Source organism: Ochlerotatus camptorhynchus, unplaced genomic scaffold, assembly GCF_037179485.1.
Source record: "Ochlerotatus camptorhynchus isolate MF236.1 unplaced genomic scaffold, CSIRO-AGI_Acam_v1.1 ptg000228l, whole genome shotgun sequence".
Classification (NCBI taxonomy): Eukaryota; Metazoa; Arthropoda; class Insecta; order Diptera; family Culicidae; genus Ochlerotatus; species Ochlerotatus camptorhynchus.
In genome coordinates this window covers 1666961-1684412 of record NW_027040718.1, presented here as the reverse complement: position 1 = coordinate 1684412, position 17452 = coordinate 1666961, and the positions used below count along the sequence as shown (strand labels likewise).

The 17452-nt window shown below is 40.4% G+C and overlaps 1 protein-coding gene across 1 annotated transcript in view; it reads left to right on the top strand.

Annotated features, from left to right (window-relative positions):
* The window catches only part of LOC135704000 (uncharacterized), a 383333-nt gene that overhangs the window by 51848 nt on the left and 314033 nt on the right, over window positions 1-17452 (top strand). The window lies entirely within an intron of this gene.

Below are 17452 nucleotides of genomic sequence, written 5' to 3'. Positions count from 1 at the left end.
AGTGAAAGCAAAACTCGAGCCAAGCTTAGCTATATGTTACGACCGGTGTTGCCGAGTCTGAGCGGTAAAGGGTTGTAATATAATGTAAATATATATTAGTCCACTGGCGGTGATTAACGTGATAAAAACTCACAATGTCGTCGGTGGAATATGGTGGGGAGATGTTGGTCGACGATGTTTGGGGCAGCCTCAGCAAAGTTCGCCTTCTCTCGGAATCTGCCGGGCTGGCGGAACGGTGCAAAATGTGCTTTTATCGTCATTATTATTAATTTAAGTTTGTAGTCTGACTCAGAAGCAACATCCTGTAAAAATGCTATAACTTTAACGTCTCCGTAAATTAAAAAAAACGGGCTGAAAAGTGAAAATGGGGTCACTGACAATAAAGGCAGAATTAGTAAACCACTACCACTGGCTGTCGTACCGAGAAGTGCGAAATTTGTTTGCTATCCGAAATCAAATTGGAGCCGCTGTAATAATAAATCAACCGTACTTAGAATAATGGTGAAACTTTGTGTTGCCTTCAAACAAGACTGTGGATTGTTGTTCCCGCAGCCTGATTTTTTTTCTCCAATAAAAAAATGGATTCAGGGAAACTTCACAAATGAAAACACGGGTTGTCTCTTGGATTTTATCATTTAAAGAAATTTATGGAAGGTGGCGCAAATTTTCACCGAAATGTAACATTTTTGCATTACCTAGAATTTGTCGAAAATGAATTAGAGTAGAAGCAAGCTGTAGGAGGAATTCTTACACTCAAATATATTACTATATAGTCATTTTATGATCAACCGATTTCTGTATATTGATTCGATGATTTTTTTTTATCAAAATTATACTCCAAATATCAACGGGGAATTCGTTCAGTGTAGGTATACCGCTGACAGCAAAGCAGCAGAAGAACTCAAAACGGTGAAGAATGAAAACTGCTTTGGGGACGGGAGATTGGCTCCTGTTCAACTTCCAGTAGTATGATGTGGTGACGATAAAGAAAAGGAATTTCAGCCCCAAAATCATCAAGGATTTTTAACGTAGAATTACGTCTTTGTCGACTATACTGGGGTGCAAATCAAAAAATATGTGTGGTGAAGGAGTGTTAGGTTTTGAACACTTGTAACTTTGTCATTTATAGGGTATACGTCCCTAACCTCGGTCTAATATGCAGCCATAGATTACGTTTTTAATCATAACTCATCAATTAATTTACCTGCAAACGATATTCTACTGCTAAATGGTATGCTTAGATATGCTTATCATGTCGTTTGCTATCAGGAACCGCAAAAAGTTGAAAAACTTACTTTTTTTAAGACAAAAACTCACCAGGGAAATGTATGTAATATCGGTCTATTGTCCCCAAATTGGGTCTATTTATGGATGCAACTTCGTCCTATCCTGTTTGATTCTCAAAAAAAACGCTCTTGGTAACGTTTTCTTATGTATTTTTTTTTTATCACTATCACTGTTAACTTAATACTCTTCATTCCTCAAAACATTTCTTAGAGAAAATTTTACGAAAACTACATTAAATCACTCAAGTTAAAAATTAAAAATTAAAAATTTCGCTTATCGTCTTTCGACCGCAGAATATCTAAATCAAAACATTGTGATGTTCATTATACAGATTTGGCAGAAAAAATCTCCCTTCCTGTTCGTTCCTTATCATCCAAATGCAAACCACATTGTTGACGTTACTCTTATTGCTATATGCTGTCAAATGAATTTCATGGGCCAAAGTTAGGAACATAGAAAAGAAATGTGTCCCTAAAGTTGGGTCCATGATTTACTTGTGAAAACGTTGTTAAACAATTAAAATAAACATAAAATATTCAAACAGTAACTGTGAGTTTTACGTCTAGTGTGTATTATCAGGTAATTCCATTCAATAAATGCCATAATCAGGCCATTTGATGATCGTCAGTGCAACCTTCCCATCTTAACCTTAGAAGTCATGGCGGCTAAAAACTCCGAACAGAGTGATATTCTCAACCAGTTTTATTACTTACGAGAGCTGAAAATGTATTGAAATGTTGTGATATAAATTGATTTGTGTGTGGTACACATTTATCAATCATCAGTGATCAATATTTTCCTTATTTTTTGTGTAATATTCCTTAATTAATTATTTATTTGCGTGATAGGCCGAATGAAAGGACTAGACCCACATTACATACCGTAACCCTATATGAAATTAAAATCCAAATACGCCAATCGATAGGATATTACATTACGAACCTTCTGAAATAAATATTTTTCCAATTTTTCTGTAATTAAACTTTGAAAATGTCCAAATGATAATTTTATCACAGTTTTCATGAAATAAGCCTTTTTCCCAAACCCAGTCATCATAAACGAATACCACTTGGTTGCACATCATTCTGCTTGAACCTGAAAAGATATAAATCAGCGCTGCTCTCCTGCCTCTGCTCAATACCGCGTGGCACTATGTCCTGCAGCAAGAAAGGCCCAAGTCAGCGGCTAATGGTGGATCACGGCGTGTCCACCACAATGAGGAATGAGAATGACAAAATATGCATGTTACACCCCCCCCCCCTTAGCAACAACCTCTCTCCCTCCCCCTTAACAATAACCCGAAAAAGACATGAACTTTGACGATCATTTTTTTCCGGAAAATAAATTTTAAGGAAACCACAATTATGTATAAACATTTAATTTTTTACATGGAGAGCCAACATTTTCAAAAAACAATTGCTCAACAGGAAACATACACTCGATGGATTACCAATAACTGACTGTAAAACATATCTGGTGATATGATTAATCCAATGTTGAGGCCCTACGTTGTGTTTATTTCGGTTAACGAGGATGACTCCAATTGCTCGGCGGTGGTACAGTGAACTCGAATTGCTAATCCAATCAAAACTAATGATTTTTCTTGCCTCCGAGAGGCAGCGTGCCTACTCGGAGTATTTTGATTTACTGAATATTTTATTTAAAATCTTTGGCCTTTTATACAGTTTCATATAATAGATAATAATTAAACCATCGTCATTTGTGATTTGAAACAAAGTGGAAACAAAATAAAGATTCAATTCTTTTCAGTGGAACCAAAGTGGTGAAATATTTCACTGCTACATTTCGTCATGGCTATTTTGATGCTTCATAGGATTTGCCCTTCATATGACATTTCCATGGAATCGAGAACAAAAGTGTTGTGAATCACAACATCCCGGCCCCCAAAAATACAAAGATTTTTTTTAAAGTTAAATCGTAATGAAATGATTAAAGCTAAACCTGTTGCGATTTGTAGTTTTGTGAAAATATTCCTAGTGACTAGTAAGTCGAACGTATGAAAAAGCTAATAGCTACATGATTTTAAAAACAATAGTGTCTCAACTGCATGCGCGATGGTGACTGATGAGCTGAGCGTCCTTCTGTTCATTCTGTTCTAATGGTCGTTCATGCTGCTGCTTCTATTCTTGGTTTGATAGATATGGTGCTTGTTTGAATGTATGCCGGTTCCATGGCCGCTTGTCCTTAGCTTCTCTGGTAGTGGTGGCTGGCTCTCATCGAGTTTGATGTTGGATCGCAATGGCATCCTCCTAGTGCTTCGTTCGATATGATTAACCGCAGGTAAGGGAACATATTCGGAATAGGAATAGGCGACATGGGACTAACGTATATGCTGATCCTGGCGCTGGGAGACTCGTTGTGGCGGTTGTGTCATCTTAGACAACCCTGGCCTGACTATGCCAAGTGCAAGGCCTGAGTTCCCGGGAGGTAGCAAAGGGATTAGGATCTGATTGAATCGAGCTTGGAGGACAAAGCTCCAAAAATGATCACTTTGCCAGTGAGCCATAACTGCTGTGATTCAATCAGAATAAAGTGTTGTAGGATGAGGAATTAGGAATACCATCTTGTTGACTTCGATGACGGTGATACGGTTGCGTCTAGGTCTTGATCGAGCACTGCTTTAGGCTGATGATGGTTCGTCCTTCCGACGTTGTAATTGGAGATCTCGTTCCAGATGACCGGTATCCTGGTGACGGCACCATATGCAATTATATTAACATCCAAAGTCCATCCTTTTTTACATATTCTGCACAAAAGATACGTTTTGAATGAGGCGTCAGAATAATAAGTTTAATAGTTAAAAATGCATGCCACACATCAATTTTGCGTGGTACTGCGGTCGTGTCTAGGATACAACCCTTAATTTTTTTTAAATACTTTATTAGTGAGGTTTTTAGCTCGTTGGCTAGTTCATCTCTTTTAAAAGAGAAAAAAGGGGCCTCAGAAGGAGGACCCTCAACAGAGTAGTGTTTTAAAAACAGAGTTTAAAGTACATACAGAAACATTCATAGTTGCGCAATAGTCAGAGACTATTTCAAAAATGACAAATGGAAACGTAGACTAATAAGAACAAACAATTAACACAATCTGAACAAAACAGAGTGAAGCCTCCACCCAGGAGAGATGTCCCGACAGCCGAAAGAATAAAATACACTAGATTTAAAGTGTGCTGTACGGTAGATTTACCGGCGCCGGTGGTGTAGTGGTAAGCGTGACTGCTTTCTCACCCCAATGGGTCTGGGTTCAATCCCAGCCGAGGTCGGTGGGATTTTTCTGAGGCATAAATAAAAATCTCTGGTCACGTCTTCCTTCGGAAGGGAAGTAAAGCCGTTGGTCCCGGCCCATGTGTGTGTTGCCTTTTCGTGCGATATTCTACGCAGGAGTGGAAGCTGCCTTCCTGCACATTCGATTGCCGTCAATGGATTGCAATCGATGTCCGTCGGAGATTGGCACTAGATTGCGGAACAGAGACCGACGTTAAATAAAGGAAAGAAGAAGAAGTACGGTAGATTTGGTGGTAGAGTCCGGTATACCTGAGGAAAACAATCACTGCAGCCAGGGTGGATGGTTCGTCACCGAGAGTATCGCGGATGCTGGCCAGAATCCCGTATAGTTGTCAAAGGTTATCGTATTGTGGACACACGCAAAGGATCAGAGAACCCCGCAGATGTCACACTCCCTGCAAAACGAGGAGTACTTCATTGAACGAATAGCCTCCAACGAGATAAAGCTATCCGTAAAAATTAAAAAAAAAACTACAATGGACAGCTCTATGGTTGTACGCAGTGGTGACGTAGGATTACGTAGTCTTATATAATAAATGTTTTTTGTTAACTGCAGAAGGAGCTTGTGTTTTGTGTAGCAATAGGAATTTGAGCGAGGTTCACTCTGTTTATACTCTTTAGTATGACTATGATTGTCCTGAAAAGAACTTTTTGATATGGATTTTAGTTGGGACATGTTCTGAAATTTAACTCTTCTGGAAAATCTTGATGGCCCTGAAAAGGGCCGATGGTAGTACAGGCTTAAAGCCTTTGGAAGATGATGATGACGTATAGGCAGCTGGATCAGCAAATCGGACTGGACAATCCCATATGATTGGGCACTCGCAAGAGTCTCGGCCCGTCTGCTGCTGGACAGGGGTTGAACTGGTGTCTGCGACAGGTTGGAAGGCCGCAGAATTTCAGTGTCCGCCCAGCTAAAGCACCTGCGCTTTTTAGTTTTTCTCGTTAAACACCTTGTCTCAAAAAGTTGGTAAATCTTAGCCATTAGCAGAAAGACGCTTAACACTTTTTTCGGCGAATTTATGATCCTGTTTCACGTGATGGTTCTTCTCTATTCCTGTTCAGATAAATTAGTACTTTTATTTATTTTTTTTTTCTACTGCACGAAATCAAACAAGTAGAAATAAGAAGGGATGTCGGCTACGTGTTCGAATAATTGATAATTTGCTAAATATTTAATTGAATAGCTTGAAAAATCTTTACGATTAATCGTTAATCGAATAATTGGACTTTTAGGCATCCCTAGAAAAAAGTTTAAATTCATGTTTTTTTGGAGGTCCTTTAGAACAGCAGAATTGCAACCAGCAAGTGAAACCCAAGAACCAAAATCGGTGCGATCTGGTGCGATGCTAGTTTTCATTGCTATGACGACGACTGAATTAAGAGGCTTAGAAGCAGAGGGGTGAAAGTCAATTATCTTCATCGATTTCCTTTTTTGATGACCATGGCTTCACTAACCTATTTCGCACTATTTCTGCTATGCTCTTCTATCACCCAGCACAACAAACGTATCAATGAATGTGTTTGCCGTCGAGTTATTAACAAAACAGAAAATCGATGAAGAGAATCGATCAACCCCTGCTTCCAAGTTTGGTTACAAGATTACAACTCTGGAGAGTATTTTTTTGTGTTTTCGTTGGGGGCGTGTGGTTCTGAATATGGCAATGAGTGTGTCAAATGTTTATGTAATTGCATTGCGAATGCCACTTTAACTTGTTTCGTCAACTAACAACTCTCTGATGACAGTATTGGGGAAGCAACAATGCAATGCTACATCGACATGTTTCGTCTAGAAACGATTCTCTGATGACTGGTTGGGGAAGCAGCATATGCATGTACGTAATTTGTGGCTTTGTTAGCTATCAACGCGTAGAAATATTTCTGATCGATTGGTGATAAAATTATTCAAATTGGTCCAGAGGCAGCTGAGTTATTAACGTTCAAAATCTTTCATAATTTCGTTACATTTTCCATTTTCGGTTTTTAAAAAGTGTACCCCCATATAGTCCTACGTCAAAAAAGTGATCAGAGATTAGTGAGGCAATTTGCTCTACTGAGTAGAATATGACTGCTAGTTCCGTAATGTATACGGAACAGGGTTTTTGCAGTTGATATGAGGCGCTATGATATTCGTTGAATACTCCAAGTCCAGTGGTAGTTGACCCATCTGTTACTGTCCTATTCTTATTGACATAGTGGTACTTGTTTGCAAATATTATTCTACGGATTTCTTGCAACATGGTCAGATCAAAATTTACAGAGGAACTATAAAAGTCTTGGAGGCAATCACGATTGCCAAAATATTTTGATGAATTTTGATGCCATTCGTAATTATATCATACTATGGTCTATAATACTATAATATTAAAAATAAATGCTGTATTTACACCAACAATTGTGATTTTTTTAAAGAATGTCATTTGATTACCTACACTGAGGCAAATAAACTTAAGAATTTCATAAGGCTAACATTCTTGGTTCGGTTCCAGTATGGAGATTTATTCTGTTGTGGATGAGCTTGGGAATAAACCCATGATTTTCTGCTCAGTAAGCAAAACCGGTCCTTCAGTGTCAAAGAGTATCTCAAAACCACAACGCTCCACTACAAAATATTAAGTTTTCGCTTCGTATGTAATGAACGACAGAGATGCGCGATGACTCACATAGTTTCTGTGGTTAAAGTGAAAGTCAATGCTTTTTTGAGATCGAAGTAGGCTGCGCAAAAATTCACACGTCAGTCTTCAAACGTTTATCAATTTTTAGTTTAATGCTGTAATGCTTGTAAAGTGTCGTGAAGCTTTTAAATCAATGTTGAAAAGTGCATAACAGAAACGCGTGTGAATTGTGTGCAAGATGAGTGAGATTCAAAGCTGTTGCCGGGTAGCATGAGCAGCTGGCTGTGGGCACGAAGCAGAGGGTTGCCAATATGAATGTTTCGTTCTATTCTGCTAAGTTTCCCGAAATGTGCAGAAACTGGGGATCGTCAAAAGTCTGGAGTATGGGGATTTGAAAGGTTCATCCATTCAACATGACGGAAGAAGCAAACAAAGATAAGTTTACTTCATTTCGAGGATTCTATCATTTGATGTTCACCCAAGCAACCATAGGCACGGTATTTCACCTTTTTGGCTATATGCGGGCCTCATCAGAACATACAAACACTGATATAGTCGTTGTTCAGCTGTGCTTATGGTTACTTGGGCAGTTTATAGTCATGAGTACGTGCGTGCGTGCAAAGAATCATTACCAACATAGGACAAAATTCGGTAAGATCCTTCCATTCCTTTATTTTATGATTCTTCAATATTGTACAAATATTTACACATTACACACAACTACCCATAGTAACTCGGAGCGTTTGGTACGGTATGTCCACGCATCCTTCCACTCCTGTAGTTTCAAGAAATTTTCCCATTCATTTCCAAGAATCATCTTTGCGGCAAATACAACGCAGTAGGCCTGGCCGTATTGATGTTTATATCATATCTCAGATACGCTGTAAACATCAATTAGACACGAAATATGATTAGACCTCATCTAACCTATTCATTTTCCAGGATGCTTTCTCGTACTGGCTACGTTTGTATTAGATTAGATTAGATTAAAGTTAAAGTTAATCCTTTTCCGTTGATACTGACTCCACACCCGTTCAAACCCCACTCAAATTCAAAATGCAGCAATTCCAACAAGCATTGCAAATTCTCAAAATGGGAAGTATTGAAATTTTGACAAATACAATATTACTGTATAGTTATATTAATTCTACTACTGAAATGACAACTTTAATTCAAAGATTCCAATGATAGGAAAGTCCTACTGAAGTTCAGGAATGTCTTGGCGTAGTTCAAGGAAGGCCTGCTGAACTTCAGGAAAGTCCTACCGAAGTTCAGGAAAGTCCTGCCAAAGTTCCGAGAGGTCCTGCCGTAGTTCAGCGAAGTCCTGCCGAAGTAGAGAAGTCCTGCCGTAGTTCAGGGAAGGCCTGTCGATGGTCCGGGAAGTCCTGCTGAACATCAGGCAAGTCCTGCCAATCTTCAAGGAAGTCCTGCTGAAGTTCAGAGAAGGCCTGCCGAAGTTCAAGGAAGTATTGCTGAAGTTCTTGGAAATCAGAGAAGTGCTGCCATTTCAATTCTTGGAAATCAGAGATAGCCAATTTAGTTGTTTAATTTTGCACGAAAGAGTTTTTTTTCTATTGAGCGTTGCATTATTTTGTAAAAAATCGATGAAGTGAGTCATTCTGAACCCATCCACTTTCACCTTAATGGATAATTTTATATTGGGTAAACGCGTTAGTGGAATGTGTTCCTGTAGTGGCCTATATGGGTACTCCATAAGCCACTATAGGAACATTGCACTAACATACCTCCACTATTGGTGCGTTTACCCTATGCGAATGGTACTGCCAAGGACGATGTCAACGACGACAACAGAAAATTTCAAAGCACAAATTTCTGCAAAATCACAAAGTAAGGCCAAACAAAATTAGATGGGTTTTGATGTGATGTGATCATCAGTGTGTTCTTCCCAACTAACAATTTTCACAATGTAAACGCTTTACTCATTTCATTTATACAGCCTCAGGCTGTATTCAAACGTTATACGATATGAGGAAACCTTTACTCAACCTCTATACAAGCAAATCTGCCGAACTTAGTCAGCTACTTATGGCTGTTGGAACGGTCGGGAGAAGCTCTTATTGCATATCCATTAACGCTTATATACAGCTGTTATCCTGCTGTTTAGTTGTGTGTGAACTTGAAAGGCGCTTATTCAACCTTTTCCCGGTTATCCAATAATCACTGCACAGCTTTCTCTTGAAGCTGGGTTAAATACTGTTTATGCTTTTTATGAAGGAATTTATTGAGTTTATTTTGCTGTGAATCAAATTAATCGAAATTAGTTACAAATCATCACCAAATTATTTACCCTGCACCGGCACCTGGAATCGAACTCGCGACAACCTCATTGGCAAACCTTGACACTACCAACTGTGCTACGCCAACACTTTGAACTTATGTAAACAAATCAACGTTCCCTTCTACAACAAAATTGCTGAGTAGAGGCTTTATAATAGTGCACACGAATCACCTTTCTCGACTAGTTATAAAAGAGCAGAGTAAAAGCTGTAAAACTGCACACGTCTAAAAATAAAGCTAGTTGACTGTGGAAATGCTTCCGAAGTTGCTCTAACACAGTTTATAAGCTGAGTACAGGTTGTTTAGTTGTTGAAAAAGCACTTTTGATGTTTATGTTATTCAGCAAGAGTGGTTGGTTGTTTAGAAGCCATCAAATGAGTAATATATTCACTTTGTTAGCTTTGTTTTGCAGCTACAAGATGAAAGTTGATTAGTGTGTGTATAGAAGTGACATTAGCGTTTATTGGCTTATGTTATTCAGTGCGAGTGACAAATTGAATAATGGTTGTGAGAAAGTTGAGTAAACGCTCTCCAAAACTATTTTGCTAGCTTTTGCTTGTAGCTGTATCTGCAGCTTCTTTTCAGCTACTTTACAGCACAAGGCTGGAAAAGTTGGCTTACAAAGCTGAAAATGTTAGTTGGGCTGTTAGTGATTTATTTTTCGTCAGAGTAAACAGATTTTTTGCGTTAGCATCGGATAACTTTCATTCAGAAGTGAAAAATTTCATGTCGATAACGGAGCTTCTGGGAGATAAAAACAATTTTGTAACCTTAAAAATGTTCAAACAAGTGTTTGGTAGGGTAGAGAACTACTTCGGCCTAATCGCCCATTTTGGGCCTATCGAGCAGTAAACTTCAAATAAATCCATGATTTCGGCGTTAACAAGTCAATTATACGTTTGGTAAGATACTATAGTTAATAAGCTACCGAACTAAGTCAATGAGTACGCGTGATATGAAGGTTTGCACCCATAATTCACAAAAACAAAAGAAGCGCTCCGACCGAATCAATTTTTATCCTCATCCGATAGGCCGAAGTGAATTCATTGGCGTTTCAATGGCATTTCAATGCGTTAGGCCGAGTTTAGAATTCGTAGGCCGAGTTTGGCGTCAAGAAGCAGTGTTAGACTTTTGACAATATCTCAACGATTGGTTTCTCTTTATCAAATCTTACGGTACGTACGAAAAGGTAAATAAATTTGAAAGCCATCAGTAATAATAACATTACGTTTGGTGCTAAACTGTGCTAGATTAAGAAATACTAAGTGCGGGTTGTGCTTAATAGGCCGGAAATGGGGTGGTTAACCCTATAACTTATAAATACCACAATGTACTAAATAAAGCGAAGACATGTTTTTCATCTAAAATAACTAAAATATTGTCAGCAATGAATGCAATACTTGTAGTTCACTGGCTGTGGAAACAATAAGGTTTATTTACTTTGCTTGTTTGGTACCCCGCTTGACAGTTCGATTGGTACTTCTGGCTTCACTCTTGGCGAGACTCTTATTATAACATTGACTCTGTATACAATATAACCAACAATCAATACGAAACTAACGATTTTAAATTGGCTCACTAGTTGAATATCCTATTGGTCCCAAGTAAATCGATTAACGTACCCCATTCTAGACGAAATTCTACTACTACACTATGTTTGTTTTGATTCGCTATGAAAGTTTGACAGATAAAATGAGGAGTTCGTGGATTTTCCTATGTTTCGAGGGGTGCATCGATTAGCTTAGGACCGAAGATAGTACCAGAGCTGAGCCAAAAAGTTGAGCACATTTCTTCAGTACCTTCTGGTCTTAGATTTACCTCTATGATATAACTGCTAAGGGTAGAGGTAGTAGTTGTCGACTGTGAAAGCCCACTATCGTGTAGTTCATCCAAAAGGACATCGATACAAACAGAATCAAAAGCTCACTTAATGTCCAAGAAAACTGAACCCATTTGCTGTTTTTGCGCATAGCCCAGTTGAACTTCTGTTGAAAGCAACGCAAGACAGTCGTTGGTTCCTTTGCCTCTCCGAAATCCAAATTGCGTATCTGAAAGTTAACCATTCGACTCGACCCATTTGTCTAGACGAAAAAGAATCATTTTCTCCAAGAATTTCCGTATACAAGACAGCCTCGTGATGGGACGATACGAGTTATATCCAACGCGGGTTTGCCGGGTTTTCTAATGGCGATAACTCTTACTTGCCTCCAGTCATCCGAAACAATGTTGCGCTCCAGAAATTGATTGAATATGTTTAACAAGTGTCTCTTAGCGACGTCTGCGAGATTTTTAAGTAAGATGAACTTGATTATATCCATTCCTGGAGCTGAGTTGTTACATGAGAGGAGAGCAAGTCAGCATTCCACCTGCAAAAGCCTCAAATTCCAATATCAATCTGAATAAGAAATTAACCAGTAATAGACCCCCATACGGTAGTAGAAAATACACAACATAACAGCAGCAGTGACAATGTCGCACATTTCCATGGTCAGTTGTTTATAAACAGTTGCTACCGCGTCGTCAGCGATGCGCGCTGGCTTAACTAGGTGCTTCGAGAAAGGTCAAAGTAAACATTGGTGAGTAAGCATCCTACATAGCCGTTCCTACCGCGAGGAGCATTAATTCTTGTTAAAAAAACAGACACCGACTTTCCAAGAGAAAAACTATCTGTCTCGCTTTATATGTACATACTGGAGAAAAAAACTATTGTGTAGAGTTTAAGTAACAAATTCATGTATAAAAGGTTTCGAAGAATAAAGAATCGGGGCAGTTGTTCTGATGAGTTTATTATCCGAGGTTTGCTAGGTGCGGACGAGCACAGTTCCAACCTCAGGATAACTGATTCATCAAAGAGCTTTTTCCATACAGTAGAAATGGAATTGCACTGTCTTTCATTTTACGGAGAAAGAAAGACCACGCGAGTTGTTGCTCTACGTTGGGCACTTCAACACGGGAGTGAAACATGGATGCGCAACGGAGTATGGGCGCTTCACCACCATCGAAAGCGGGGAATCTATTTCGTTATTACCCGATGGACGATCACGAATGTCAACTATTTATCATTATTAAACAGATGAAAATGTAACCAGCATTTGACGTTTGTGAACTAAATTAAAATTCCGGACTTCAATTTGACGGGGTTGACTCCGCCAATTCTCACAGCGAAATTCCCTAGTTACGCGTATGGCAGCACATGTGTCGAATGCCGAAACATCTTACTAGACATTTTTTGACCAAGTGTGTACTCCAATATTCAAGAATAGAACACTGCAGACATCCTCTAACCAGAAGGGTGCATACCACCATCTTTTCAATTTCGACCCTCACCTACCCGTGGGAAAACACTTGAAGCCTCACTTCGGCGCGCGTTTCCTTCCTTCCGGAATTCCAGTGAGCGCGCCAAATCCTGTATTCCCCACTCGATTCAATCCATTATCTCGATGATAGTCATCCAGCATCCATCTTGACTCCTTTTAACCAACACCAGCAGAGGCAAAGGACACTTGGCAGCAGCGTTCCCCGTATGGGGTTTTAATGGCAGTGGGTGTCGCAACAGATGAGACCAACCTTCCCCGACCACGGCCCGGCTCGACTTCGTTCGCATTGCAATCGACAGCTTCAAAAGCTTGTTTTATACATATATCTATACCTATGCATGGATGGGGGCGATGGAGGTTCGGCAATGACACTTGACTTCTTCTCAAGTCAAGAACCAAAGTATCTCAGCAATAGCTGAGAAGGGTCTGAAAAATATTCGGATATCGATCACACGCTTGAATTTACGACCGAGTGCCGCCGCCGAAATGGTGACAAAGTGTTTCTGTTTAATGATATGCGGGTGTAAACTTCGCATCGAATGAATGTCTCCTTAATTGGGTTGGTGAGGATTGGCAGTAGTTGATTTATATCTTTTGGCTGAAGCATCTTAGTGATTCGTTTTCAATTGCTGCTTTCGTTAGACATTAACGAAATCTAAGGATTGCCACAGTAATACTTTTCCGCTATCTTAGCAATTATGCGTCTCCATGAAAGGCAGAGTATCTGGTAGTCCTAACCTAGAATATTGCATTGGTAGATAGATATCATAGATACACCCACATGTAAAAGTTATGACGCAAGCAGTAAATAATATAATATATGTAGAGTAAAGGTATCTACAGTCGGGCCGTAATGATTACTGTAACAGAAAACTGTAGATATAGGGTTAATGTCCCTAATGTCGGCCTATGTGTCCCTGATATTGGGCTCATACATAAATTTCGAGGGATAGCCTTTTTTGGAAATGTTTCACTAGCAACCAAAAATATCCATTGGTATTGTCCAGATGATGCATTATTCAACGAAAAATTGAAGAAAAAGAGATTTTTATCTATTAGCACAATCTTTAGATCCATAGGCCTGTTTCCCCTACTTGGCTGGAATTTTTTATGTGAAAAATCCCGCATTGAAAATGTAGAATACCAACGGAATCTCCATGGAGCAATGGTGTAGGTTTACTGTGAAGATGTATACAACCTGAATGAAGCTCAATGATCCATTGAGATGATGGCATTATTATCCACTGGAGTGAGAGTCCGAGAATGCAAATCCTCCTAACAACAACAAAACAGTAGCACATGTGCTGGCACACACGAAGCAGTATAAGTAAACGAGAACGTGTTTGTGTGGTTATTGGATCAGTTGCTCTCTATCTCACAAAAACCCATCAGGATGTCAAACTTGTGGGTGACGCGCATGTGCTCAAATAATAATAAAACAAGATGCCACTCTCAGCTGGTACTATATGCCAACACAGTTGCAAAATAAGCGATCATGAGTAACGGAAAACTTGAAGTTTGCTTATTTATTTTCGCTTTGTGACTGTGGGCCTAGTTACACCTGAAATTTGTTTTTAGTTTTTTTTCGTGCAGATTTGAAGTTATTAAAAACATCTTTCTAAACCTGTCAGTGATATCTAATTATTGTGTAGCTAGAATCGGCTAAATATAAATATGCGCGGAATGATGGTCATTCATTTGAATAGAAAATGTATGAATACACACGATTGGGCATTGATCATCGGGAATCAATCCTGTTTGTCATCCGGCGGGATAAACTCGATCGCACGAGATATATTGTTCGGATGCTGGGGTTAGTTATGTGTGTTAAGTTTACTGCTGGTGGATGCCGGTATTTTGATAGCTTACTTGGTAGTTACACCAATTGTTTTGTTGTTTTTCAGCCGATCTCCTCCTCAACTTCGTGGAGATCAGGAGCCGGTAGCCTGTCGTCTTCTGCGCATGCTCCCAGGTTTGTTGCCGAGCCACCTTTGTTTTCTGCTGCATGATCGTTGAGGTGCTCCGGTGGTCGTCATAGTACTGCTTCCACCTCTCAATCACCTCACACTCGTTCGTGAACTATTTAGCTTATCGCAGAATTTCATTTCGTGTGTCATTTACACGGTACAGATTTTCCATCGCCTCATGATCTCGGTTTTCCTGCTGACGCCTCTTCCTTCGAAAAACCGAGTGTTGTCTGTTCCGGGCTTGTCTGTATCACTCCATATTCAATCTCGTGCGGTGTTGCGGCATTCTCATCTGTGCTGCATTCTTCTCCTCTACTAACAGTTTGCATTCGCCGTCATAGCAGTAATTTATTCGGTCCGGGATCACAGTACCTAGTACCGCTGCAGCAGTACTGCCTATGGTGGAACGGATGTTCCTCCAGCCATCTTCAAGAGTAGTTGTGCCAAGTTGCTTTTCCATGGGTAGTGCAGATTCCAGCTGCTGCGCGTAATCATTTACAACTCCGGCGTCCCGTAATTGCTCAATGTTGGCGCAGTATAACCCCCAACAAACAATTTGGGCTGATTAAAGGCTGAATAAGCATTTTTCTAGTTGAAGAAGCATATTTTTGGCTGAATAAGCTCTTATTCTACTTCTAATGTTTGTTGGGAAATTCTAACTGCGATGCAACATTGGAAAATGCAGACAGCTTCTCAATTATCTTCTGCATCCGATCGACCGTGCAATTTGTACCACAGCGCACATTCGGACAAACAACGTCACTTTGTTCCAAATGATACCGATTAGTCGTCACTGCGGTAAAAAATCTATCACTGTTTTGTTTTTCCTGGATGAACGTGCATTGGTGATCCTGGTGGAAAAGAACTTGACGGATCGCTTGAAAGCAGTCGGAGTCCACGAGAAACTCACCATAAAGTGGACGACCGACATTGCTAGAGTGGTGAAGGAATCAAAGCGGATGAATTGGTGGGTCTCGGCAGACACTTATATCTTCTAATTCACCAGGAAGTGACAAACGAAGACGAGCTAGAAGAATCAGTCGTTGGTGTACCGCGGGAGTCTGCTGAGGACGAGAGAGCTCGCAAGATCCTCAAAAAGACCACGAGACGAATCGGTGACCGCTTCGAGACCGAGCTACTGTGGAAGATGGACGATCCAAGGTTCCCGGATAGCTACCCGATGGCATTGCGAAGGCTGATGCAGTTGTAGAAGAAGCTAGAGAAGAGTCCAGAACTTCGCGTGAACGTTTGTAAGCAGATCGATGAGTATCAGGAGAAGGGGTATGCGCGCTCGGAACGGAACCTGATAGGGTATGGTACAGCCATAGAGGTAACTCTAAGACCACTGGGTCCCGAAGAAAATCATTATTATTTTTGGCTCACTCAGTACCAGAACAACGGTCCCAAGCAGTCCCAAGCTATTTCACTCACCCCTGCATGTTCTGCATGAATCCACACACCCCTGATGTTATCTGTCAAACTTTCATAGCGAATCAAAACAAACATAGTGTAGTAATAGAATTTCAACTAGAATAGGGTACGTTAATCGTTTGCTTGGGACCAATAGGCTACTAAAGTGGTGAGCCAATTTAAAATCGTTAGTTTCGTATTGATTGTTGGTACAGCTCACTAAACGTGTTACTGAACACCAATACCAGGTAAGGTACGCCTCGTGTGGGATGTTGCGGCAACGGTGCAATTCACAGCTGTTAAAAAGGCCTGACATGCTTGTGCCATAGAGGTAACTCAAAGGTCACGAAGAAACGTGCTCATCTTTTTGGCTCAGCTCTGGTACTCTCTTCGGTCCCAAGCTAATCGATGCACCCTTCGAAACATAGGAAAATCCACGAACCCCTCATTTTATCTGTCAAAATTTCCTAACGAATCAAAACAAACATAGTGTAGTACTAGAATTTCGACTAGAATGAGGTACGTTAATCGATTTGCTTGGGGCCAATAGGCTAGTCAAGTAGTGAGCCTATTTAAAATCGTTAGTTTCCACCGGTTGCTTTTGTCGCTGGTGACTGTGGTCGTTGGGTTTCACGATTACATAATTGCTGTAGGTGGCGATCTGCGTGAAATGTATCACCAGATGAAGATCATCGCTCGGGATCGGCAAGTTCAACGTTTCCTCTTCCGGAAAGATTCCAAAGGACCTTCACGCGTGTTCGACGACTACTTTGAATGCGTCGACACCGTAGACGAGGCGATTGAGCGAGTGGAGCAAGTTAGGTTCATTCACCAGAAGGGAGTCTTCGAGATCAGGAACTGGGTTTCGAATTCGCCGGAAGTACTCCAGAGCCTCGGCGAGCAGAAACCGGTTTCAACTGTCCACATCACCGCAGACAAAGTGACGTCGCACGAACGCGTGCTGGGTATGATCTGGGATCCGCATCGTGATGAATGTTCTTTCTCTACCCAGCATCGCCAAGAGCATCTTCCGTACATATGCGGCCAATGAAACGTGCGGTGTTGAGCTGAGTCATGGGCTTCTTCGATCCGCTGGGCTTACTTTCTCCGTTCACGATTCATGGAAAGATCATCGTGCAGCACTTATGACGCAGTGGCTGCGATTGGGACGACGAGATCAGCGACGATTGTTGGGAGATGTACAAGCGCTGGATTGATGTACTACCGGAAGTTGAGAACATTAGTTTTTCCAC